The sequence below is a fragment of the Pipistrellus hanaki genome (genome assembly GCF_964339955.1).
Source record: "Pipistrellus hanaki genome assembly, chromosome: 3".
Taxonomy (NCBI): Eukaryota; Metazoa; Chordata; class Mammalia; order Chiroptera; family Vespertilionidae; genus Pipistrellus; species Pipistrellus hanaki.
The window spans coordinates 34,133,723-34,160,579 of record NC_140505.1 but is presented as its reverse complement, the minus strand read 5'-3'; the positions used below and the strand labels follow the sequence as shown (position 1 = coordinate 34,160,579).

The window sequence follows — 26,857 nt, the reverse complement described above, 5'->3', positions numbered from 1 at the left end:
AAATAGAACAGAATAAGAGAATACAGAAAATATTATAACTGCTCTAATGACCAACACTGAATAAGTAGCTAGTTTATATCTGAATCTCTCCGAGTCAAAAGCCAATCATTTGAGAGAAAAAAAGTCAGTCATTTGATAAACTGATTCAGAATAAAGACTTGCCCTAAAATGGCTATATAAAAACTAACTAAACAAAGTCAGTTGCATACCAACCACATTATAAACCAATATCCGAATGAATTGAGCTTCCTCATACATTTGAGTCATCAGTGCTTGAATGCTACCCCTGTTCATTCACTGCATAGCAAGTCACTCCTGACTAGGATAAAGGTCTCTTTTTTATATCATGAAGGGAGGAATCTTCTTTCATATCAGTGAAGAAAAAATGCAAATGAGGTAAAAACATGAATAAAACTAATTTTTCCATCCAGTCCTGGAAGAGTGAGGTGTGAAGGGTTGAAGAGATGACACAGAAGCCAGCTGAGAACTTCTAGGCTGGATACCCACAGAATACCTTCATTATGTTGCATAATATGCTACAATATTCAAGTTCAGAAATGCCCATTTTGAACTGTGTGACCATAAATTCATACTGACGTTAAATATTAATTGGTTTGAGTCAACCACCATTGAAAAATGTTTGAGCTTCTTTTATTCCAAAATGGAAAAGGGGTCCTATATAAGAAAAAGTTAATATGCAAATCAACTGAACGGCTATGACATCAATGCAGAAGCTGCCCCCTGGTGGTCAGTGTGCTCCCGCAGGGGGAGCACCACCCAGCCAGAAGCTGGGCTCACAGCTGGTGAGCCAGCAGCAGCTGCACTAAGAATATCCAACTGACAGCTTAGGCCCGTGTCCCGTGAGACATCCCCAGAGGGCTCCCAGACTGTGAGAGGACACAGGCTGGGCTGAGAGACACCCCTGAGTGCACAAATTTTGTGCACCAGGACTCTAATAATAAAAACAAAACAAAAGGCCAAAGATCTTAACAAATGCCTCATCGAAAAAGGTATATAGGTGACAAATAAGTCAATAAAAAGATGTTCCATATCATATATTATTAGGGAAATGTAACCTAGACAATAAGATACAACTATACAGCTATTAGAATGGCCTCAATCCAGAAACTGACAACACTAAATGCTGATGAGGATGTGAAACAACAGGAGCCCTCATTCATTGCTGGTGGTGATACAAAATGCTACATTTACTCTGGAAGATAGATAGGCACTTTTTTTTAAAATAAAACTAAAATTATCTTACCATATGTTCCAGCAATCTTGTTCTTTGGTATTTATCCAAAGAAGTTGAAAACTTATGTGCACACAAAAACCTGTACACAGATGTTTATAAAAGCTTTATTCATAACTGCCAAAACTTGGAAACAACCAAAATGTTCTTCATGTAGGTGGATGGATAAATAAACAGTAGTACATCCAAAAAATGGAATATTATCTATATATATAAAAGCCTAAGTGACTGTTAAGACAGAATGACCTGAATGACCAGAACGACAGGTCGCTATGATGTGCACTGACCATCAGGGGGCACATACTCAAAGGAGGAGCTGCCCCCAGCCTGCAGGCCCCAATCAGCACTGGGGACTGCCAGCCAACCTCCCAGTCCCTCCCCCTTGCTGACAGCCCTTGATAGCCTAATTGGGGCAGGGCCCTTGGACTGGAATGGGGAACTGGGGGTGGGTGGTGGTGAAAGTGGCCCCTTTACCAAGGAGGCTGAGGACCAGCTCCCTCCTTGGGGTCAGTGGCCAACCTCCTGGGTCTATCCCCCTGGTCTTCCACCTGGCTGGCAGGTCCCAACTTCCCGATCAGGGCCAGGCCCCGGGCTGGGACTGGAAACCAGGAGTAGGTGGCCGCAGACACAGGTGGCAAGAAAAGGAGGGGTTGGGGAGGCAGGGAGGCAGGGAGGTAGGGAGCCTGATTGGCCCTGATTGCTGTGTAGGCCTAGGGATCCCACCCATGCACGAATTTCATGCATTGGGCCTCTAGTTCAACAATAATAAGAAAAGAGTTATTAAGCCATAAAAAAAAGGAAGAATCTTAAATGCATATCACCAAGTGAAAGAAGCTAATCTGGAAAAGCTACATTCTGTTTGATTCTAACTGTATAGCATTCTGAGAAAGGCCAAACTATGGAAACAGCAAAAAGATCAGTGTTTGACAGAGTTGAAGGAGGAGGAAGTGATGAACAGAAGGAACACAGAAGATTTTTAGGACAGTGTAACTATGCTGTATGATGCTGTAGCAGTATATATATATATATTTGTTTAAATTCATGGAATGTGCAACATCAAGATTGAACCCCAATGTAAACTATGGACTTTGAATTATTATGATGTTTCAGTGTAGACTCACAGATTGCAAAAAATGTACTACTTTGATAGGGGATGTTGTAGTGATGGAGGCTATGCATGTGTTAGGGCAGGAAGTATCAATATATGGGAAACCTCTGTTTCTTCCTTTCAATTTTATAATAAACCTAAAATTGCTCTTAAAAACAAAGTATTTTTTAAAGCTAGATTTTATTATTATTAACAAGTCTTTACCCCATTTGAAGTGTAATAGGAAATCTGAAAGTCAGATTAGGCAGAGCATTGATTATCTAGTCAGTATGCAGGGCTGTCTTCCACTTTAAAACACAATTTGAGGGAAGGGAGATCCTTAAACCTGCTAAACGCCAGAATGCTTTCCAGTCTTCCTCTAACCAACGTCCAGACCTCCCCTGGAATGGTAGTTCCCCCAGAGAGAATCAGCCACATAAGTGATAGTTTCTTCAGACTGCCACTTTCTTCCTGACTCTAAACCTTTCATCAGCACCCCCTTTACAAGCCCCTAATTCTCTTCCCATTCTTCCAAAGTCCTGTTACTTGAGGATGTACATCTGAATATGTGACAGGCCAACCACAGCTGAACTAGGTAGGGACCTTATGTAGATACCCAACACAAAATGTATGATAAAAAATGAACATATGCAAGAAAAGCAAATTTCTCTTCACGAGTCATTTCCTTTAGCATAAACTATTTTTCTAAATTACCACATCAATTCTCACACATGAGTTCTAGATCACCCACTACCTAGGGCATCGTAAGAGCCAATATGTCAAATAAAGGATGATGATGAGTAAGTTCACATCTGCATGACAGCTAACACCAATGCGGATTAAAATATGGCATCATTTAGTAGAGCAGGCACTTCCATGCATGACACTGAATTGTAAAACTGTGCCAATTCATCTCATTGCCAGTGAATTAGCACAAATTACTCATTCTTTCTCACTTGTTAGTCACTGTAGCCTTGCTCACTGAATTTAGATTTTATTCCTTTGTGACCTTGTCTATTCTTACACTTAATATTAAGTCTAAGAGGCAGGTTTTATAGTAAGCACTCTCCACTTACGACAATAAATTCCAACAGGCCATGACTTGTGTCATTTTTGTGTCTGGTGATATAATCCAGAATTTCGAAGGGGGCCTGACATATAATAGACACTTTTTTTTAAAAGTTTGGAATGAATAAACAAATGAATACTATGTCCACTATGTGTGAATCATCATGATAAACAAAAAGGTAAAAACAAAAACAAAACCTCCCTGCCCTCATGGAACTCTCAGTGAACTGGGAAAATAAATATTAATAATGTGCGTGCCAATATGTGTTTGTGTATTTTCACAGGGTAATGTCAAATGTCAAATGCAAAAAACCCATAATATTTCCTATGGGTTAGAGTCAGGACAAAATTTGATTCAAACTAAAGCAGAGTGTGCTACCCTCAGCACTCTTGACATTTGGGGCTGGACAATTCTTTACTGCAGGGGTCTGTTTTGTGGATTATAGAAGATTTAGGTTCATTCCTGGCCTCTCCTCAGTATAGGCCAACAGCAAGAATGTGAATTTACCAGACAGAGGAAAGGAAGAGGAGAAAATCATGAGCTTCTGGATGAGAGCATCTGGACTGTATTTCTTTGTATTCTGGCAAAAGGCATAAAAAATAATAACTGCCTTATAATTATACTAGAGGCCCAGTGCATGAAATTCGTGCATGGGGTAGGGAGTGTCCCTCGACCCAGCCTGCACCCTCTCCAATCTGGGACACCTCCAGGGATGTTAAACTGCCCATTTAGACCCGATCCCACCAGGTCTATTGGAGAATTGTCATTGATGTGCTCTGACTCCCCATAGTGGCCTTCAAATAGGGATGTCTTCTTCTTATCATTATACTTGCACAAGAACAGGACAGCAATAGTGACCACAATATGTGGCTGGAACCTCACTGACATTCCACATCCATGTCAGTTAAGGGGTTATTTATCTGTAGCTTTTGCTTATCTGATCATTTTGATGTTCAATTTGAGCAACTACAATTGTACCCTGGAGTATAAAATTCCAAGAATTATCTCAGATGCTTCTGATCAAGCACCTAGGTGAGCGCAATGGTAGACTGAGAATGTTACAACATCAACGAGGCATACATCCTTCAGGTATGATTCAAGGGGAAATTGTGGTGCTGATGAAAGGCTGTAACACAGACCTAAATGTATGTAAATGCGCACAGAAGTTTCAATTCTCATTGTTTGCCTGAAACAGAAGTGCCTGATCTCTTCCACAAACATGACATTTTAGAATTTCATGAGAAGTGATGAAAATATGCAAAATAGCACAAAAGACTGAAATAGGAGAATTCGGTTAAGACATAAAGAAACCGTCAGCACAAATATTTCTGATGTTGGTTACTATGCAGCACTGTGACATCCATCATGAAAATTTCTTTAAAGCTAGAAAATAATAAAAATGAGCATTCAGGGCAGGTTAGTGGGGGTAGAAAAGATATTGTTCATAGGAACCCACTAAAAGAAAAAAACACAAGTTGTATGTGTCTTATTAGTAATCATATTAATCCTACAATTTAGAGCAGTGTAATGTGAATGTTTCCTCCCCTTAATTCTGGTGGTATGCTTTAAATTGAATTAATACATTGCATTAATTCAAGTATGCTATTCAGTCTGAAAACCTTTGCTCCTAGAACTCTAGGATAACCTGCCTGATACAATGTGGAAGCTACTATAGCATGTAGACCAAGCATGTCAAACTCGTGGCTCATGGGCCACATGTGGCCCATAACAAATGTTTTTGCGACCCAGACAATATAACAGTATGTAAGAAACATTTTAATAAAAAATTTGTAGCTTAATTTTTACAATATCCTGTTATACATAATTATTAATAACTAGAGTCCCAGTGCACAAAATTGGTGGAGGGGTGTGTGTCCCTCAGCCCAGCCTGCACCCTCTCCAATCTGGGATCCCTTTCACAATCCAGGACTGCTGCTCCCAAGTGTTTGCCTGCCTGCCTTCCTGACTGCCCCTAACCGCTTCTGCCTCCCAGCCTAATCAACCCCTAACCACTCCCCTGCCAGCCTGATTGATGCCTAACTGCTCTCCTGCCAGCCTGATTGATGCCTAACTGCTCTCCTGCCAGCCTGGTCACCTCTAACTTCCCTCCCCTGAAGGCCTGGTAACCCCTAATTGCCTTCCTCTGCAGGTTTGGACCCCCCAATTGCTTTCCCCTGCAGGCCTGGGTCCCCCACAACTGCCCTCCTTTGCTGGCCATCTTGTGGCAGCCATCTTGTGTCCACATGGGGGCAGCCATATTGTGTGTTGGAGTGAAGGTCAATTTGCATATTTCTCTTTTATTAGATAGGATGAACTACAAAATTCAATAATGATTGCTTACTATAATTGTGTTGTATTCATTTCCCTTTCTCGCATTACAGCGAGCACACCATTTCTCTCCACTAATACTAGCAGTGAATAATTTAGCAGCTGATTGCCACATCTTAGTCTGGACTGACTTGTTTAGTGTGTGCAACAGGAAATATTTTGCTTTCAGAGAACAAGAAAAATAGGGTTAATCTGCATTACACTTATTAATTTGTGTAGTTAGTCAGTGTCTGGTAAGTTAATGTTCAAGAAAAAATATTAATTTTTATTATTTTATGTTAATATTAATTATTTTATGTTAATAATTACTCATTTATTCCAGCCCTTTAAATTTAGCATGTCTCATAGAAATAAACCTCAATTTCTATGAAAATTGAAGCTTTTGTGGGATTTTTTTTTTGTGTGTGTGTGTGGCCCACATAAACTTAAACCTTGTTTATTTGGCCAGTGTTAGCCTTTGAGTTTGACATGCTTGATGTAGACAGTCATTCATGCAGAAGGACCCAGAGTCTGACAATCACGTTGCATAAGGACAAGAAGACAAACTGAATAGCTAAGTTCCCTTCTAATGTGTCCTTATAAGCATGACACATAGAAATTAGTAAGTAACCAGTCTTCTCCCTTCCCACCGAGGGCCTCTATTGATGTGCTGATTTCAGCTTTACAACCCCCAGTCCACCCACAAGAAAAAAAGAGATGCCTTTTATACTTGCCCCAATCAAAACACCTGATTTTCCACTTATCCAATCTCTAACTCCTTCTTCTAAAGCAGTGTTTCCCAAACTTCTCTCATGATGAGAATCACCTGGTGGAGTTGTTAAACCACAGATTCCTGAATCCCAACTAAGAAGTGCTAAACTAGAATTTTTGGGAACATATAGGTAAAATTGTATACTTAACTAGTGCTCTAAGACAGATTTTATATACAGAGCACTAAGTTAGGTATGCAATTTTACCTATATGTTCTCAAAAATTCTAGTTTAGCACTTCTTAGTTGGGATTCAGGAATCTGTGTTTTAACAACTCCACCAGGTGATTCTCATCATGAGAGAAGTTTGGGAAACACTGTTCTAAAGCCTCTCTCTAAACTTTAACTGATCATTAAAGAGATATTCAGAATAAAATTATGAACATGAGGAAAGATACATCAATATAATAGAATTATACACACAAATGGATTATGTTTAACTATGCCCATGAATAGATATCAATATTTGTCCATAATGAGTAGGAAAATTGAATGCATACTGCCAGAAATATTTTTGAGTTTTATTAATATAAAAAGCACAAAGTTGTTACTATTTTATAAAAATATGAATTAACTATGAACACAAAGAGCAAGAGAATGATAATGCAACAAATATGAAAAATTAGCATAGGTGCTCAGGCTTAAATGTGGGATCTTAGTCATAAAGCTTTACTTGACAATTATACTCATTGTTGTGTTAAACTACTATTTTGCTTTCCTTAGTCCTCCCTCAAATGGCACAATTAACAACTTGCAACTACTGTTTTTGATATCCAATTAAAGACAAAATATTCTGAAAAGGTTTATTAAACTTAATTTATCTCACCTTCAGACAATTGTTGAAAAGCACAAGATTTGTATTGATAGATTGAAAGCCTTAATTTCTTTTGTACCATCATTAGTGAGGATTGTTTTCAAGATGAAAATGCATGGATTTACTGGACTGGAAACATGGTTTTCACATCAATAAATTATTTCAAAATAACTGTTGCCTATCCTACTAATTCAGTTTCTCCATAACCTACATGGCCTTATTTACTTTGGGAAAAAGTTTTAATTGGACCACCAAGCCATCTTATCAGATGGATCTTTTTGTTAGTGTTACATTTTAGCATAAAACCAATAAAAGTCTATTGCTATATAGCTGCAATTTTCAATCATTTTTTATCTCATGGCACACAAATTCATTACTAAAATTCTGTGGCCGATCTGATAAAAATCAATAGGTATAATTTTGATTCATTCACCCTCTAGATCAGTGGTTCTCAACCTTTTTAATGCTGTGTCCCTTTAATACAGTTCCTCATGTGGTGACCCCCAACCATAAAATTATTTTTGTTGCTACTTCATAATTAATTTTGCTACTGTTATGAATCCTAATGTAAATATCTGTGTTTTCCGATGGTCATAGGTGACCCTGCTAGCGGTTCTCAACTGTGGGACATGACCCACAGTTTGAGAACCGCTACTGTAGAGCCTAAGACCATCGGAAATTATGAACGATTATCATTCAAAGATTATTAGGATGGCTAATAGGCCCCACATTTAAGCCACTTCTTTAGTAAACAAAATTAACCAGTTTATACCCAAAGCCACCTCTCTCTCTCTCTCTCTCTCTCTCTCTCTCTCTCTCTCTCTCTCTCATACTTGACCCAATTACAATTTTTTATTTATTTTAGAAATAATTCATGTAATAATACAATGTTGAAAGGTTATTATAATCATTTATTCTCTTGAGAGATATTTAGGGATATTCATTTTTATATCACTAGCTTGTTGAGGACAGGATAAGGATTGAAATGTTTTAAACAACTTCACCTTCCCAAGTACTTTTTGTCAGCATTAAAAACAAAAGTTCAATCATGCTTTTTTCTGTCTTTTATTTTGAAATATCATTTGAAACAAGACTCTTAAACTAGGATTATTATTTTGGTTATCTGAAAAAGCAAACTGATATAAAGTGGGGTTTTTTAAGCAGTTTATCATGAATTATGAGAGTTTCTAATCCTTGAAATGACCTACTATAGACATGTAATCAGGATTTTTAGGGTTGTTTTGTTTTTTCAGAATAGCCGAGTTCAAGCTGTTTAATGATATAGAAAAGTGGAAATTAAGCCTCTTATGTTGTACTCTGGCTCTGCCACTTATAAACTGTTGTGGCCTTAGAAAAAATATCCAGTCTTTTTTTTTTTTTCTCTTCTGAAAAATTGGGGTAACAATAAATATCTACACTACATGGTCACTGTGAAAATATGAGATAGTGGGTATGGGCAAAGCAATTAGCAGGGTATGCTGTACTGTAGGTTAGTACATGGTAACTGCCATTGTTTCACTCTATCTCCCATTACCGTTTCCCATGTTTTATGCTCACAACACCGGGAAACTGAGTGTGACCTCCATATTTGACTTGAGACTCTTATAGCTCAGATATTCAGTGACTTTCCTACTGTCACATAGGACGCCTCTGCAAGTCTTCAGATTCCAACGCCAGCTGTGCTTTCTCAGACTACTGGGGGCTGGGCTACACCGCACTTGGAGGAGCTGGCCAGGGAAAGTGATGTGCATCTTGTGAGAAGGGGGTGGCCCCTGGCATCCGGCAACTAATCCAGTGGGAGATCACAGCCAAGGGTAATGGCATTGGCCACTGGAAACCCACAGTAACCCGACTCTAGCACCGAGGTTGTCCTCACTCCCGCACGTTTACAATGTTCCTTGGGCTTTTCTTTTCTATGGAGGAAAAGCAGATTTTTCCTACACACTGCTGTGGAGTCCAACTTAATTCTCTGATACCATCACACTAATTACTTAAATCTGAATAACTCCCTGCCCTAAAACAGCAATCTTTGACATTGCTGTTTCAGCTGATAATGAGAGAAAGAAATTCCTTTCAAAGAAAACTAAAAAAATAAAAATAAAATAAGATAAAAAATAGAAACATTAAAATCTGTGCCTCCTGAGAAAACATCAATAGTCAAAACAAACTCAGCAAACCATATAAAAGAAAAATTTGCAAGAAAAATGCAATATATAAAAATTTGAGTAAATATTAATCTAAAACATGCCAGAAAATCCTCATAGACTATACGTAATTTAAAATAAAAGGCACAACCTTTGACTGGTACAATCCAATTCCCTTTCCTTTATTACCTTCCTTTAAACTCATTCTTTAGTTTAATGAATAACTATGCTCTTTCTCCATCTCAATGAATCAGAAAATCCAATTTCTTATTGGCTCTTAGAATCACAGTTCCAGGACAGAGCACCCAGGCTAGACAATCATCTTAGCACCTCACAGTCCGTCCAAACCCTTCTTTCTGTTTGGAAGTCCAAACCATCATTAACATCTACCATTTGCCAGCCTGGGTGCTATGGTTTGAATTGTGTCACACGCCCCAAGATTCTTATGTTGACATCTTCACCCCTAACACTTCAGAGTGTGACCTTATTTGGAAATTGGGTTGTGAGGGATGTAATTAATGTAAGATCATAATGGAGGAGGGTGGGTCCCTGATTCATATGACTGGCATCTTTGTAGAAAGAAGATATTTGGACATAGATACACACATAGAAAGTTCATTAAACATGAACTGAATGATGCGGAGGGGCACATATAAGTCAAAGCACAAGAAGCTAGGAGAGGCATGGAGCATGTTTTCCCTCACAGCCTCAGAGGGAACCATCCCTGCAGACACATTTCCAGCCACCAGAGCTGTGAGAACATAGGTTTCTGTTGTTCAAGACCCCCTGTTTGTGGTATTTGCTTATGACAGCTCTCCTAGGAAAGTAGGACAAGATGGTTGTCTCAGAAAATTGCTCCCAGGACTTGGTAATCTGTTAAAAGCTGTATAAGTATATGGGAAAACCAAGGCAAAGCCCAATGTAGTATATTTTCTTTCAAGGCTAAGTGGATGATTGGATTATTCAAATGTATTATGAGTAAAATAAATGAGCCATCTCTAGGGCATACTTATTCTTCCTTCTGAATTTGGAGCCAGTATAACTCAACAGGTTAAGGAATTTATAAAACTAAAGGCTTTCTGGATCATATATATCAAACGTCCTTGGGTGGGGGTGGGGTGGAAGCTCACATAAGCAAAGAAAAAGAAATTATGTTTTTTTGGATAAAAATAGAATTGGTCATGGTCATCATACCTGCAATCACCATAACTTGCTTAGTCTGAATAATCATAGCTTTCCTGCAGATACATTAAAAAGTTGGTTTGGGGTTACTTTCCAGTTCCTTCTGGTTATATGTAATATAGCATATGGTAATATCCTATATAATAAAAGGATAATATGCTAAGTGTCCAATCATTCATTCAACCAATCAAAGCGTAATATGCTAATGATATGCTAAGACCACTCGCTATGATGTGCACTGACCACCAGGGGGCAGATGCTCTGACTGGTAGGTTAGCTTGCTCCTGGGGTCTGGCCAAGTGGGACTGAGCAAGACCTGCTAGACACACCCTGGAGCCCTCCTGCAGTCCCTCCCTGGCCTGCCAACCTCCCATGTCCTTTCCCGGCCCCAGTCATGCTCTAGTAGAGTCCCTCAGCCTGGCCTGTGCCCTCTCGCAATCCAGTACCCCTTGGGGATGTCAGAAAGCCTGTTTCAGCCCAATCCCACTGGCCAGGCTGTGCATGAATTAGTGCACTGGGCCTCTAGTACAGATATAACATGATAGATATCTAAGTTTTTAAATCTAAAATTTAAAACATATCTTCTACTCCAAGGATTTTGGAAAAGGGATTATGTATTTTATATTCTTTTAACACCACCTCATACCAATAAAAGAAATCAATCAATAAATTCTTACTGGATATCTATTATGTAATAAAGTTTGCAAATAAGACATTTAATGCATTAGGGGAACAACTCTGTAAAGTATACAATTATCTCATCACTTTGCTGTACATCTGTACATCTGAAACTAATACAGAATGATATTAAATGTATATTATTGTTAAAAAATAAGAAAATTCACCCACACACAAAAAGAGCCTTACTTCATTGATAGTTTATAATCAAATTTAGATAATGAAAACATAAATCCACTGAAAGAAAAGCTGTGCCATAACAAATATTACAGATTATCCAAGATTAACTACCAAATTGGAGATGTCAAATCTTTCACTTCTCTATTCCTTGTTCCTGGGAGGCATCATTCTTTCTCTCTGAGCAAGAAATTGCCTGGGGAAAAAAAATGCTCCTACACTAGGCAATCCCACTTCACACTTAAGAACAAAGTGTCTGTCACCCTGGGCAAATAAATTTATAAAACAGGTTATCAATTCAAGGGCAATGTTGAACTAAATTTAACCAAGACTCATAGTGGCCCTGCAGAGTTTACTGCAAGCTTCCCCAACCTCTGCACCTCACCCCATGAACCAATATTTATTCTAGCACTTTCTAAGTCCCAAATGCTTGCTCAGTGACATATAAATATTTAATCCTCACCTAGCCCTGAGGTATATGTACATTAGATTCATTTCTCAGAGGAATAACTTCAGAAAAGTTAAGTAACACATACAAATAACCTAGAAATCATAATTTGTGAAGTTGGGATTGGAAGATTAATTAACATATGAAACTTACAGCTGACTCAAACATTTCTACTTTTCCTACCAACTTCCCTCAAAGGTGACAGTCAGTGAGTTATAGGGAATGAGATAAAATTTCTTCTCTCGTGGATACATGATCTAGTGGGGTAAGTAGAAAAGTACATACCTATTTTAAAACAATTTATCCTTAATTATGTGGAACTGCTCTCACATTGCACATTGGAGAGTCTAGTATCTGTGGCCCCAACTACTACAGTTCCAGTAAAACCCACATCCCATCACTAGAGCAATAAAAAATGCCCCACGGATACCCAAAATGCCCTCCGAGGGTAGTACCTCCACTATAAAGAACTGCCAGCCTCCCGGATAGAGAACAATCATGCTAGCCCTTAGGATCTGGCTCTGGCCTTCTTCTGCAGCCTCCTCTGCTGCTCCATTTGCCTCCTAAAAATAAGAACTCTTCCTAGTTCCTTAAGAGGGTCACGGAGTCAGTCCATGGGGGCCTGAATGTCTTGTCTTCCTTTGCCTCCAACTAGAGAGGCTTACCATTTGTCCCCAACATTTAACATAGTACCTGCACACGAAACTCACTCACCAAGCTATAAAACATGAATAAAGGAGATTTCACTGCTCAAATTCCTTTAGACCACAGGCATGTGGGCAACACTATTTAATGGCTGATACACATGTCTCCATAGTTATGAACATTTACTCTTGGTTTTTATAGCATTCTTTGGAACAAGGCAAGACAGAAAAAAAACAACTAAATTTAAACCTGTTGTCATGCAAAGAAATACTAAGCTTGTATTCTTTTAAACGTCAATTAAAGAGTTAGATTACATTATGAAAAATAATAGTGAACCATGATATTAGAAGGCTGCAACTTGTGACCACACCTTTTTGGTATAATATATCATATTGATCATTTCCTTACAAAAATAAATTTTTAAAAATCAGTGGATTTAGCGATTTTCTTCCCTGGAATTTTAGATAGATGTCTATAGTGGACATTTATAACAAATATCACTTGAGGAGTATACATTGACATTACACTTAACTAAAAACCAACTGTTTTGTAATGTGAGGGAGAGGCTAATACCCCTCAGCTTGGCCATCTCCCCTGTAAGACAATGGATGAAGCATACGGAGCCACAGAAGTATTCTCTCGATTAGAAAGAGTCCATTTTCTTAATGCCCTCCTCTCAGACCACCCTCATTGGTTAGCATTAATCAGATAGACATTCTTTGTCCTCTTCTCGGTCTTTACTGGTAGACTTTCCTTGGGATTTTTCATCTTCTTTGATGGCATCAGCTGCTGCCAGTCTCTGCTAATTACCAAATATTTCTACATCCCATAGCTCAGCATCCTGCTAGACATTGTACCTGGATGTCCCAACCCAGATTCAACTTCAGTGTCTGAAGCATCAATCACTGTGCTTCTCCTCTCCGACACCCACCCCCGGCTCTTCCCACCACAGAGTAAGGTGTCACTCCTACACTGCCTAGGTAGTCATCAGTCATCCCTGCTTTTAACTCATCCCAACAGAAAACCCATCACCAATTCCATTGGTGTTACTTCCAAAGTATCTTCTGAAACCAGCTTCTCTTTAAGTTCTCACACAGCCACCTCAGTTTTGGGGGCTCTTCGTCTTCTACATATATGAATTACTAGTACTGCACAACCAGGTATCAGTTTCTCCCACTCCAGTCCTATCTCCACACTCCAGTCCCAGTTTTCTGCCTAAAAATAAAATCTGACCTTACCCACTTAAAGACTTTGCCAGTTCCTTTTTTTTTTTGTTTCTCACAGGTCAATGCCCCATTTGTAGCATACAAAGATCCAACCTAGATTTTTAGTCTTCTCTCCTACCTCATGCACGTGTTTTTCTAGTTCTTTTGGACTTTTAAAATAATTTCCAATATATGCTGAGTCCTTTTTGACTCTCTGCCTTTGCACTTACTTTGCCTTGCACCTGAAGTACCTTTCCCTGCTTCAGTGTGATACAGAACAAATGTCATTTGCTTTCTGAAATGCTAATTGATTTGCCCTGGAAGGACTAATCTCTCTCTGTCTCTGTCTCTGTCTCTGTCTCTGTCTCTGTCTCTCTCTCTCTCTCTCTCTCTCTCTCTCTCTCTCTCTCTTTCTCTCTCTCTCTCTCTCTGCTTTCACAGTACTTCATTCATTCTCCAAGAAGCAGTCAATGGGATATTTTTTGAAACATAACTAAGATTACAACATGTGCCTGTTGAACACCTTGCAGTGGCTCTTTATCCTGCCTACAAATAAAATCTAATCTCCTTACCCAGTCCTACTGTAGAATCTCTCTACATGAGGCATTGGGGCTTCTTCCCTGGGCCCCACCATTTAGCACATCAAAAACACGCCCATAGAAGAGTTTAGTTCCAGCCGGAGCTCCTGCACATCTTTGGAACTTGCCTGCTTCCATAGTCACAAGAGCTTATTTCCTATAAAATATCCAAATATATATAGTAAAAAACAAACAAACAAACAAACAAACAAAAAAAACCACCCGATGATCCATTTATTAAAGAACACAAGGGTGCCTCTGTCACTTGGGATCTGAAGTTTAGTGATGGCAGAGCACACTCTAGGTGTGGCAGCCACAGTTCAAAGGACAGATACATACTATTTATTTTTGCAAATAAAACTTTATTGGAACACAGCTACATCCATTCATTTACATATTGTCTAAAGCTGTTTTGCCCTACAACTAGTTAGTTTGGTAGTTGTTACAAATTCTATGGCTCAGAAAGCCTAAAGTATTTGGCCCTTTATAAAAAAAATTTGCCAAGCCCAGGCACAGTCTATAACTCTGAACACCTGCTCTTGTGACTACAGAGCCCAAAGAAACAACTTCTCAATATGTGTTGACCTTTTTCCTCAGAACATTGGCTATTTTTGTCCAGGTGGTGCAAAGGACTGAAGGTTTGCCACCATCAGTGATTGATGCTTCTTTAAGGGCCAGAGAAGATTTGAGCATGTTAGATATAAGAAGAAACACGAATTATCTTGTTGAATTATTCTTCTAGATGCAATTGAGATTTAGATAACAAATAGTATTTCCCTAAAGTGCTAAGTGTCCATTTATTTCCCTTCATGTTCTCATTCATGGTTCTAGAAGTACTCACAATTTAGCACATTATATATAACAGTTGTGAATGTCAGTCTAGAAACTTTTAAAAAAAATATATATATATATTATTGACTTTTTACAGAGAGGAAGGGAGAGGGATAGAGAGCTGGAAACATCGATGAGAGAGTAACACCGGCCAGCTGCCTCCTGCACACACCCTACTTGAGATGTGCCCGCAACCAAGGTACATGTCCTTGACTAATCGAACCCGGGACCCTTCAGTCGGCAGGCCGATGCTCTATCCACTGAGACAACCCGGTCAGATCAAGAAAAATTTTGTAACATTAAAATATTTACTTTTTTCCTATCCCACGTTGTTTAGTGGTTATAACATAGGCCCATGCACTGAAGGGACTTGGGCTCAATTCCCAGACTAGAGCATGTACCTGGATTGCAGGTTCAATCTGATCTATGGCCCCTGTCAGGGCACGTAGGAGAGGCAACCAATTAATGTGTCTCTTTCACATCAATGTTTCTCTGTCTACTCTCTCTCTCTCTCTAACCCCCACTTCCACTCTCTAAAAATATATAGATACATATATTTATTTATTTATGTCTTAGATTTATATATAAACTGGTCAAGGTGTAACATATGAAGCATGATGCTAATTTTTTACCCTCACAACTATTCAATGTGAAATACCAGCATTTTATTATATTTATGAAATATTAGAGGTCTGGTGTACAAAATTAGTGCATGGAGGGTAAGAGGGTTCCTCAGCCCAGCCTGCACCCTCGCAATCCAGGACCTCCCCTGCCTGCCTGCCTGATCGCCCCTAACCTCTATGCCTGCCTACCTGATCACCCCTAACCCCTCTGCCTGCCTGACTGCCTTTAACTACTTGCCTGTAAGCCTGATTGCCCCTAATCACTCTTCCTGCCTGCCTGACCAACCCTAACTGCTCGTCTGCCTGCCTGATCACCCCTAATTGTCTCTGTCTCAGCCCCCGCCATAGTGGCTTCGTCTGGAATGATATCTGGCAGGCCGTTCATCTGTTCAGTCTAATTAGCATATTACGCTTTTATTATTATAGATAATATAGTTATAAAACAAAAATGAATCTAATTATATATATAATCAATTTAAAATAAACAGTTTTGACATGCTTGTATTATAGTCAGTATTTTTCCACTTATAATGCATAATTAGAAAAATTGTAGAAAATCAACTATTTTTGGAAATATAAACATTTATAAAGTGTTTTCATTTGCCTTGACTTGCATTTTTGGTGACATATTTTAAATTTTGTTCACTTTAAATACAATTATATTTTATTTCTTACTCCTTTATATCATTGCTGCCAGTAAAATTATACTACTTTATTTAAGCTTAATTAGTGATTTTGCTAAAGTAAAAACACGAAAAATAAAATTTAAAGAGTAATAATAATTGTTTATAAATTATGAATGTCTTTACTATCTTATAAATACAGGATCACTAACCTATTTACAGAACATCAAAAAATAAGCAATAATGAAATTTGGTCATTCTAAATCATTTGCTAACATTCAGTCACACAAATCTTATAGTTTTATGAGTATTTTAAAATATTGTCTTTGTGAAGGTATATTTGTCATGATAGAAGAAGGAAGCATAGTTCAGTCACAGCTAATGAGTTTGATCTATAATGTTAGCTCTTTAGACCTATGGCATATGAGTCTTAATTTGCACTCCTGCCTCAGGCCAGACAATTGGAAGGCGTGGTCCTGCCTACTGTGCTCAGTGTCTGGCTCCTGACCACTTCCAAGCCTGCTTCCTAGGTTCCTGCCACACTCCTAACTGCTTCCTCTTTGGAGCATTTGCACCACTGTTCCCTCTGCCAGAGGTGTAGCAATTCTTGAGGCTGGTCTCATATGATATGCAGACCCCGGGTTAAGAGTCAGCCTCGGTTTTTTAGACCAACACCTTAAAGGGGCTCTCTAGACTCCCTGGCACATCAGTCTATGTTTTCTAGATAGCATCCATGGCAACCTAATATCTCCTTATAACTTTATTAACTTAATGTCTGACTTCTCCAGATACGATATAATTGGTATGAGAATAGGAACGTAGGTCTACCTTTTAACACTGTAGTCACAGTAACCAATATGGTGTTTGAAACATTGGATCATAAATATTTTTTGAGGAAATACCTATTTATAGCATGAATATTTGCATTGTAATTATCTGTGGCTATGATTTTTCTCTTGTTTGACAAGAAACTCTTAATGCAAAATTCATTGTTGACTCAAAAAATACTGAGTGCATGAAGGAATAAGTAAATATATAAATGATTAAATAAATTCATTAGTTATAAGGAGTACATTTCCAATTCAATTAATGAAGTATTTTAGACCTTGGGTTGATTTTTTTCAGCACCTTAGTTTCTCTATGTGCTGAATCTTACCATAACTCTCTCCCAACTAAAAGATAGGAGAGAGTTACTATAACTCTCTCCTATCTTTTAGTTGATTTGTACAAGCCTGTAAAGCTCCTCCACTGACAATCACGTAACTTTATTATTGTTGTGTCTTAGCCACCAGCTCAGAATGCCATTTGCCAAGAGAATGTTCAAAGCAGATGGACATGAAATATGTGGAGCTCTTCTTATTTTTATTAGCACTCATATTAAAGAACATGAGCCTCTACAATCAAACAATACTGCAGGGAAGCTGCTGCTCCTGCCAGCCACAGCCCCCACAACACAAACACTGCCTCTCTGAGTCTGATTGCTAACAACAATCAGAGATTTTAGTTGAGTGCAGAAAAGGGGGACTGTTTCATTAACTATTTCCTGGCTTTCTAAGAACATCCTTGACAAATATATGGAAAGTGAGAAACATGAAAATAAAATCTGGACAAACTCTCTTCACTTAGATGACATTTGTGTCAATTTTTCTCAGTAACTCTAACTCATTTTTTTTTATCAGATAACAGAATAAAAGTTTGACTGCATGTCGTTCTACATTCTTAGAGGATAATTAACTATGTCATCAGTGGATTTTATATTAGCTCATTAAGTTTAAAAAGTGTACAATTCTTTCTTTAAAAAGTAAAATTGGTATCATATTATTTAAAATGTATGTAGACATTAGAGAAATCATCTTCTCTCCACTCAGATATTTGCCATTATCACATCTTAGAGTATCATTTCTAACACACACATGCATATATGTTTTTTCAAAATCATACCATTTGTAGGTTTTGTAATTTGTTCAATTAAGGATGTCTATATTTCCTTTTCAATAAATCTCATGTCATCTAGTACCCAATCCTATTTGAAATGTCAGTTTGCCCCCAAATTTCCATTATTAATAAGTCGTGTGAGTCAGAATCCAATGCAGGATCACACACTGTTTCTAGTTCCATGACTTGTAAGTGCTTTTCTATGTTGAACAGTCACATTTCTTATGATAATGAACTGCTAAAGAGGCCAGAAATTTATTCTCTCTTAACTCAGAAAAAAATAGGGATTTATGAAGCTTGGTAACTATAGTACCACAAGTATATCACTACATTCCATCAAATTCTGATTAAATAACCAATAGGTTTCCCTGGATAAGAGTTCTATGTGTTCTCAAAACTTAATGATGGGTGCTATTTTACATGCCAGAAACAATAAAGAATGTCTTCTAGACTTAGGATGGGTTGAATGAGATGAAAGGGGAAGAAAATGCCCTCTTAAAGTCTTTAATAACCAGCTGAAACTAGTTTGGCTCAGTGGTAGAGCATCGCTCTGTGGACTGAAAGGTCCCGGGGTCGATTCCAGTCAAGGGCATGTACCTTGGTTGCTTGCGGGCACATCCCCGGTAGGGGGTGTGCAAGAGGCAGCTGGTTGATGTTTCTCTCTCATCCACATTTCTAACTCTCTCTCCCTCTCCCTTCCTCTCTGTAAAAAATCAATAAAATATATATATTTTTTAAAAGTCTTTAATAACCAGAAGGAAGATTTTGTGGTCCCATAACGCACTGGAGCTGGGCATGGACAGTCCTCAGTGCAGTACTGGCACTAAGTTTGGCATCTCCTGTGCAGTTGTAGAACAGTAGCATTTAGAGTACACCAGTCACACAGGAGGACAAAGGACTCACTTCTGCCATGAGTGCCCAGAAGGGAAAAAATTGTGGCTCAAAGGCTATACAAAAGCCAGATTGATGTATGGGAATGTAGTAAACAACAAACATTCAAGATTATTTAATTACTTAGAAAATGCACCACCTAAGAATATCTCTTAAACAATCCAGTTGATTATTTAAGAACAAAAAAAAAGTAAATTCAGTAAAAGAAGAAAGGAGAAATCAGGTTATCAAGGACTGGTGGGAAACAAGAAAACAGTTAGATATAGAAAAAAAAAATCCTAACAAATGTTATAAACAGTGTTACAAAATTAATGCCTCACAATATTTTGATAGAGACCACCAATTATTTACAAAATGTTTTTATAACATTAAAATAAATTAATAACAAAGGACAAGTGAAAATTCAGCAAAAATCCCTGGTATTCAAAAAAAAAAAAAAAATTAGTGGGTTTTAGTCCCTTTCACAGATGGATGATATATGGTTAAGAATGCCTCTAAACATTTTCATAACCACTAGTAATAATCGAATGTCTATCGTGGCAGATTGTATTTTCCAAACATGGTCACAACACTGTTTCCCATATGCTCTTCTACGACCTGGTGGGCTTCTATGATTGCCTCAGCTAGAAGAACAAGATGGACATGGCACATGTAACTTCAAAGCTAGTCAATAGGCAACACTGAATGGTTCTGCCTATCTCTCTCTTGGGCCACTGTTCTTAGAGAGCCACTACTCTGTGAAAAAACCCAGGCAACATAGAGAAGTCACATGTAGGTGTTCTAGCTGAATGCCCTGATGCGGTCCACATAGTATCTACTGACAGACATAGAAGGGAAAAAAGCATCTACGAAATCTCTAGCCCAGGCCACTATCTGACTGCAGCCTCCTGAAAACCCAAAGCCAGAGCCACCACGCTGAGAGGAGTCAACTCCCAAAATTGTGAGAAATAATGGCCATCAACAGTTGTGGTATTTCATCCCACAATGTTTGTGGTGGCTTGTTATGCAGCCACAGATAACTAAATAACAGCTAACTAAGAATCTCTGCATAAAATAAAATGGATAAGAAGCAGCTGAGAAACTAAATTACAGCAAATATAACTATAAATCAAAAATAAATAACACTGCTTTTATAATAAATACAAATGGTCTGAACATTCCTCATCAACTGGAAAAGATATTCAGGTTGTATTTAAAAATAGAAAATCCTCTTATAGGTACTGATAAATCTTTTCCTTCCCCTACCCTCAAATTTAAAAAGATCAAAAATAAAAAACATAATAAAATAATGTAATATACATTAAACTCAAGAAGAAATTATTTGAGAAATTAAAGGATTTGTTATTATCAAACCAAAAAACTTCCGAGTCTATACTAAAACAATGTGCATTCCAAGAATGTAGAAATCAGTGTTTTCCAAACCTACCTTACTATAAAATTATGCTTTTACTCACAGAATAGTATTCATGTGCTATAATACAGTAGATTAAATGACTGTAGAACACAGATTAGAAATGTTGTTATAAACCAATTGTACTTTAAACACAGATGCAAATTATGTCAAACTCACTAAGTTAATATTAATATAACCCTATCATAACATCTAAAATTTTATACTAAAAATATGTACTTCTGCTATAAGCAAGCAACACCACTCTTAATGTTAAAACATTACACACATTACCATTAAAATAATTTTAAAACATCTATTATCACTATTAGTTTATTTTCATATAAAGATCAAAGCAATATAGTAAAACAAGAGACAATGTAAGATGTACAGATTATCTGAAAAGAGGAATAAACTGATAAGAATTTGCAGATAATATACCTATATACTTCCAAAAATCCAAGAGAATTAACTGAAAAATAGAATTGATATATAGTACCAATAATTAAGCCAGCATATCAATGTGATGGATTACTATGCAGGTACTAGAAATAATGTTTTTGAAGAGTGTACACATTTTCATTTAGGTAAAAAAAAAAAAAGATTAAGGTATTATAACTATTATAACTATAAGTTTCTTTTTCAAATACAAATTTATAAATCAAAGGAAATAAAATTAATATTGATCTAGTTTACAAAGTTATGTAATTATAATTTTATTCTTTGTACTTTTCTATACTTCTATTTTTAAAAGGAGCATACACTACCAGTATAATCAGGTTTTTACTTTATTTATAAATACACATTTTAATTTAGTCCTTTACTATATCCAATATCCCCTAAGTTTAGTGAAATCTCTGGTCCTTCCTTGATATCCAACTTATCTAACTATATGCATTAGATGGCCTTTTCCAAATCCTTAACTTTAGATATTATCTGAGTACTAATGACACAACCAAATATATTTAACTACCTATTAAACATCTTCACTTAATTGATGTGGTAGAACCTTATACAAATATTGTATGTCCAAAAGCAAAACAATCCCTCTTCTAGAAGTCATTTTTCTTTTCTAGAGTTAACTGTTTCAGCAATGGACATTTAATTTACCAAGGTGCTCAGACTCCCAAAGAAGGTTGAAGAATTATATGATTTGAATAAATAATGGCATTAGATAAATAGGTAATAGCCTATCTAATAAAAGAGTAATATGCAAATAACCATCACTCCGCTATACCCACAAGTCATGTGTACTAGCCATGCCCACCAGCCATGCCCACCAGTCAATCAGGAGCCAGTATTCAAATTAACCCAACCAAAATAACTGCAGCCATAGAGAGAACAGGAGGGAGGCTTGGGTTTCCCTGGCAATGGAGGAAGCCAAGCTTTCGGCACATCCTGGCCAGCCCAGGCCTCCACTTAAGGATACAAAGTTTCAATTATAGAAGATAAATAAATCCCAACAGAAATGACTGACTCCATGGAGCAACAGAAGGCGTGGCTCCACTCCAGGCTATGAAGTTTCCACTATAGAAGATAAATAAATCCCAGATATCAGGGCCTCGGCTTGGGTCACTGGGAGGCATGGTCAGCCTGCAGGCCACCCCATGCCCCAAAGGAACCCCCATCCTGATCCAAGACACCCTTCAGGGCAAACCACCTGGCTCCCACCCATGCACCAGGCCTCTATCCTATCTAATAAAAGAGTAATATTGACCATCACTCCAACACACAAGATGGCTGCCCCCATGTGATCAAAGATCCTGCCCCCATGTGGACACGAGATGGTCATCACAAGATGGCCAGCAGGGGAGAGCAGTTGGGAGAGACCAGGTCTGTAAGGGAGGGCAGTTGGGGCAATCAAGCCTGCAGGGGAGGGCAGTTAGGGGTGACCAGGCTGGCAGAGGAGGGAAATTGGGAGCAAACAGGCTGGCAGGGGAGCAGTTAGACATCAATCAGTCTGGCAGAGGAGTGGTTAGGGGGTGATCAGGCTGGCAGGCAGAAGCAGTTAGGGGAAATCAGTAAGGCAGGCAGGCGAGCAGTTGGGAGTCAGCAGTCCTGGATTGTGAGAGGGATCCCAGATTGGAGAGTGTGCAGGCTAAGCTGAGGGACACACACACACACACACACACACACACACACACACCTGTGCACAAATTTTGTGCACCAGAGATAGATAGATAGAGATAGATGATAGATAGGCAGATAGATAGATGATAGATAGATAGATAGATAGATAGATAGATAGATAGATAGATAGAAGATAGATGATAGATAGATGGATATTTCTCTGATTTGACCAGGAATTAACCAGATTATCAAGTAATTTAATAAGCAATAAACTATCAGTCATTTTTAATCATTATCTATAGACATTTAATCTAATTAAAGAGCATTCAGACAGTTCTGTTTTCAACATATTAAAAGTAAGTTTCCTGCCGAAACCAGTTTGGCTCAGTGGTGGAGCGTCGATCTGCAGACTGAAAGGTCCTGGGTTCGATTCCGGTCAAGGGCATTTACCTTGGTTGCGGGAGCATCCCCGGTTGGGGGTGTGCAGGAGGCAGCTGGTCGATGTTTCTCTCTCATCGACATTTCTAGCTCTCTATCTCTCTCCCTTCCTCTCTGTAAAAAATCAATAAAAATATATTTTTAAAAAAGTAAGTATCCTGCTATAAATTTTGCATAGAGGAATGTAGCTCTTTTCTTAAATATATTTCAGATTTAACTAGTTAGGAATGTAAGTCACACAAGAATACAGTTAAGTAATACATAAAATAATATTTGGCTTAAAATGTACTTTGATTTTAAGCCAAGGATTATTAGTGTATTACAAATTCATACTTATTATCACAGTAGAATGCTCAGAATTTTAAATAGGAGACTAATTCATAAAAGTTCATTTTATTTTGAAAAATTAACTTTAGTTCAATGTCTAATAAGTGCCTTACCATGTACTTAAAATTCTATCATTATTACTGAAGCATGTGATTTGAGAACATCTTAAGAGGCTATTGCTTTTTCTGACATCTAATTTCAATCAGATTCTTAATTTTCAACTGGAAACCAGTTAGGCACTCAAAGAACCATTGAAATTACCTTATTAATTACAGAGATATTTTACCAAAGACAGTCAGCAGCAAAGACACTGACATTTTTCACCATCAAATAGATTTTACTGTTTCAAGTTCATGTTTACAAAGATCCCATCCAAAAAGCTTATGAGGCCAAATAAGTAATACAATGCTATCCCCTCCAATATGCTTTTTAATTTCCAAATGACACATTCAAATCATAGTCCCAAACTTTCTAGACAAAACCATTTCCCTTCACACTCACACTTCTCTCTTTATTCTTATTAGTTCTAAGCCTCAGTGCCTTTCACTAATTATGGTCCAATTATTACCAAGACCTAGTTCTACTGCCATTAAAATCTCTCTTGAGCCTACAGATTACCTACCTTTTCTTGGTCCAAGTGCTTATCACTTTGTATAAACTAATGCAAGAACCTCCAGGCTTCTGTTCCTCTCTTGTTCTTCCCCATCCACACCACCCTTACATCATGAAATATGCCTGCTCAAAAGCTGCATGGGTCCCCGTGACTTTCAAGGTGGAAAAAAGTGTATGTATATTCAAAGTTTTCCACAAGCTGACATTAACTTACCTTCTCACCATTTCCCCCACTGTTTCCCTGCAAAGGCTCTTGTTTCCCACTTCACTCCTAGACACAGTGTCTCCTGAGCACGTCTCACCTACTTTGAAAGCACATTTCCTCGGGTCTCTAACCGAGGTTTGCACAAAACAAGCAAATGGATGGGAAGTTTCCATTTATTCCACATCATAGAATCAGCACATTTTTATGATGAAAAGGCCATTGGCAATTGGGTGGTTCAAGTCTCTCAAACTATAAATATGAATATTGATGTGCCAGGTAAGATAATTGAATAACTTGTACATTGCCATCCAGCCAGATTATGGCAAATCAATATCAGAATTCTTCTTCCCAGACAGCTATGTTTTGCTTAATTCATTGTATGCAAATAATTTAGAAACATCACTAATGGCAATGAATAAGATGAAATGACAGCCGAAACCGGTTTGGCTCAATGGATAGAGCGTCGGCTTGGGGACTGAAGGACCTGGGTTCAATTCCGGTCAAGGGCATGTACCTTGGTTGCGGGCATATCCCCAGTAGGGTGTGTGCAAGAGGCAGCTGATCGATGACTCTCTCTCATCGATGTTTCTAACTCTCTATCTCTCCCCTTCCTCTCTGTACAAAATCAATAAAATATATTTTTAAAAAAAAGATGCAAAAAACAGCAAACTCTCAACCTTAAAAGAAACTGTAAGCTGAGATTCATCACTGTCTTCCTTGTGATGAATGCTATGAGCAATCTTCTCACACGTAGTAGACAGAGATCAATTTATTTTCTGCTTTCTGTATTGCATCTTTGTACAATATTAGATAACCAGATACAGATACCTCCTATCTTTATGCTAATAATGTAGAAGCTATTGAAAAAAGAAAAGCTGATTTGTAAACACTAAAATAGAAGCAGATTTTTTTTTTTAAAAAAAAAAAAAGGGGGATGGAGAGCAAGATGCCACTCTCAGAATTACAGGATTGATTACTAAGGATTCATCAAGAATGGAAGCAATAATAAAAGCATATGAAAGAAAGATTTCCTAATGAATTGAAGTTTTTTACACATGGGGCTCTATAAGTTCTAAACAAAATGGATAATATCTCCCCGCCCAAATCTTGCTAGCATTGTTAATCAACTAATATAGAGCACTGGAACAACACTGTACAGAGTTTTGAGGCAAAGCATGTGTGACTAATTTTACATACAGTTGAGTTGCTTGAATGTGTGAGGAAAACAGAAAAGCATTTTTAGATAAGTAAATACCAGGTAACATATGATTCACTTACACTTCTTGAATAAAAAGCACCTGACACCTTGCTCCGATAACAGAAAACTAGAATTTAAGGAATATGAAAATAAAAGTTGTAACCTGAGGTCTCAAAAGCAGTCTTCCAGGAGGAGGGCTAGTAATAAAAATGTGCAAATTGGCTGGTGCAGGGCAATACACAGGAATCATCTGTGTGGCGAACTGGAAATTAAAGTTATTGAAACACAAATGCTGAAAATATATCCACTGCCTCCTTCCAGCCAGAGGGGCACAACCATTTATTGCCCTCTGATATGAAAGCACAGTCCAGTTTCCTTCCATGGGCTCACATCCCTCACGAGCGGTCTGCTTGGATAATCAGTGGGTTTCTAACTCAGGAGCAACACTAGGCCGCGCAGAGTTTGCCCCAGTTCCCATCCATTAATCCCCCTCAGGAAGTATCACACCACATCCTTTACCATGCACCGTAGTTATAAAGAATTTGGTACCGCCCTTGACATGGTTAAAATAATGACAAATTTTGCTCTATTCCAGTACTAGTTAACAAAGCCTAACTTTTATACAATTGGAAGACTCTGGCAAGAAATTAAAATTCACCCAACAAAACATATTTTCACCCTTTTAAGATGCATAGAAACATTATTACTAATCTTTATTGCAAGTAATGTTTGTAATACCCCTAAGATTAGGGATTCATTGTTTCCTTAGGGGTCTTCAAACTACGGCCCGCGGGCCACATGCGACCCGCAGAGGAGTCTGATCCGGCCCGCCAGGTTTTTTTGGGCAGTGAGCGCAGCCGAGGTGTTACAGTAGGAATTAGTAGTTCATATATTCCGGCCCTCCAGCTCTCTGAGGGACCGTGATCTGGCCCCCACTTTAAAAAGTTTGAAGACCCCTGCCTTAAACCTTATATTAATTGGCTAAGTCTTTCATGCAAATCAGGAAAAAGCATTAATTATCAAGTTTAATATTTGTCTGGTTGTATAATAGTTTATATCAAAGGTCTGATTATGTCTGCACTAATCATGTTTAGACATCCATATTAACAGTTGAGATTGAGCTATATAAATATGAATGGAAAAATAAAGATAAAGAAATATGAAAAGTTTTTATACAATTCTGAATTATTTCCTTATTAATATTTCTGTATTCAAATTTTTCTACATTGTGTATTTTACTATATAAAGCAAGCTAAAAATTTAAATGATCTAAAATTTTGGCAATGAATATCGATTATCTTTTGATAGATAATGCTTAACTTATTTATAACAATCTATAATAATAAAAGCATAATATGC

The 26,857-nt window shown here is 37.8% G+C and overlaps 1 protein-coding gene across 2 annotated transcripts in view; it reads right to left on the bottom strand.

Moving 5' to 3' along the window:
* The window catches only part of FGF14 (fibroblast growth factor 14), a 549,760-nt gene that overhangs the window by 264,458 nt on the left and 258,445 nt on the right, over positions 1 to 26,857 (bottom strand). The gene's annotated exons all lie outside the window — the stretch shown is intronic.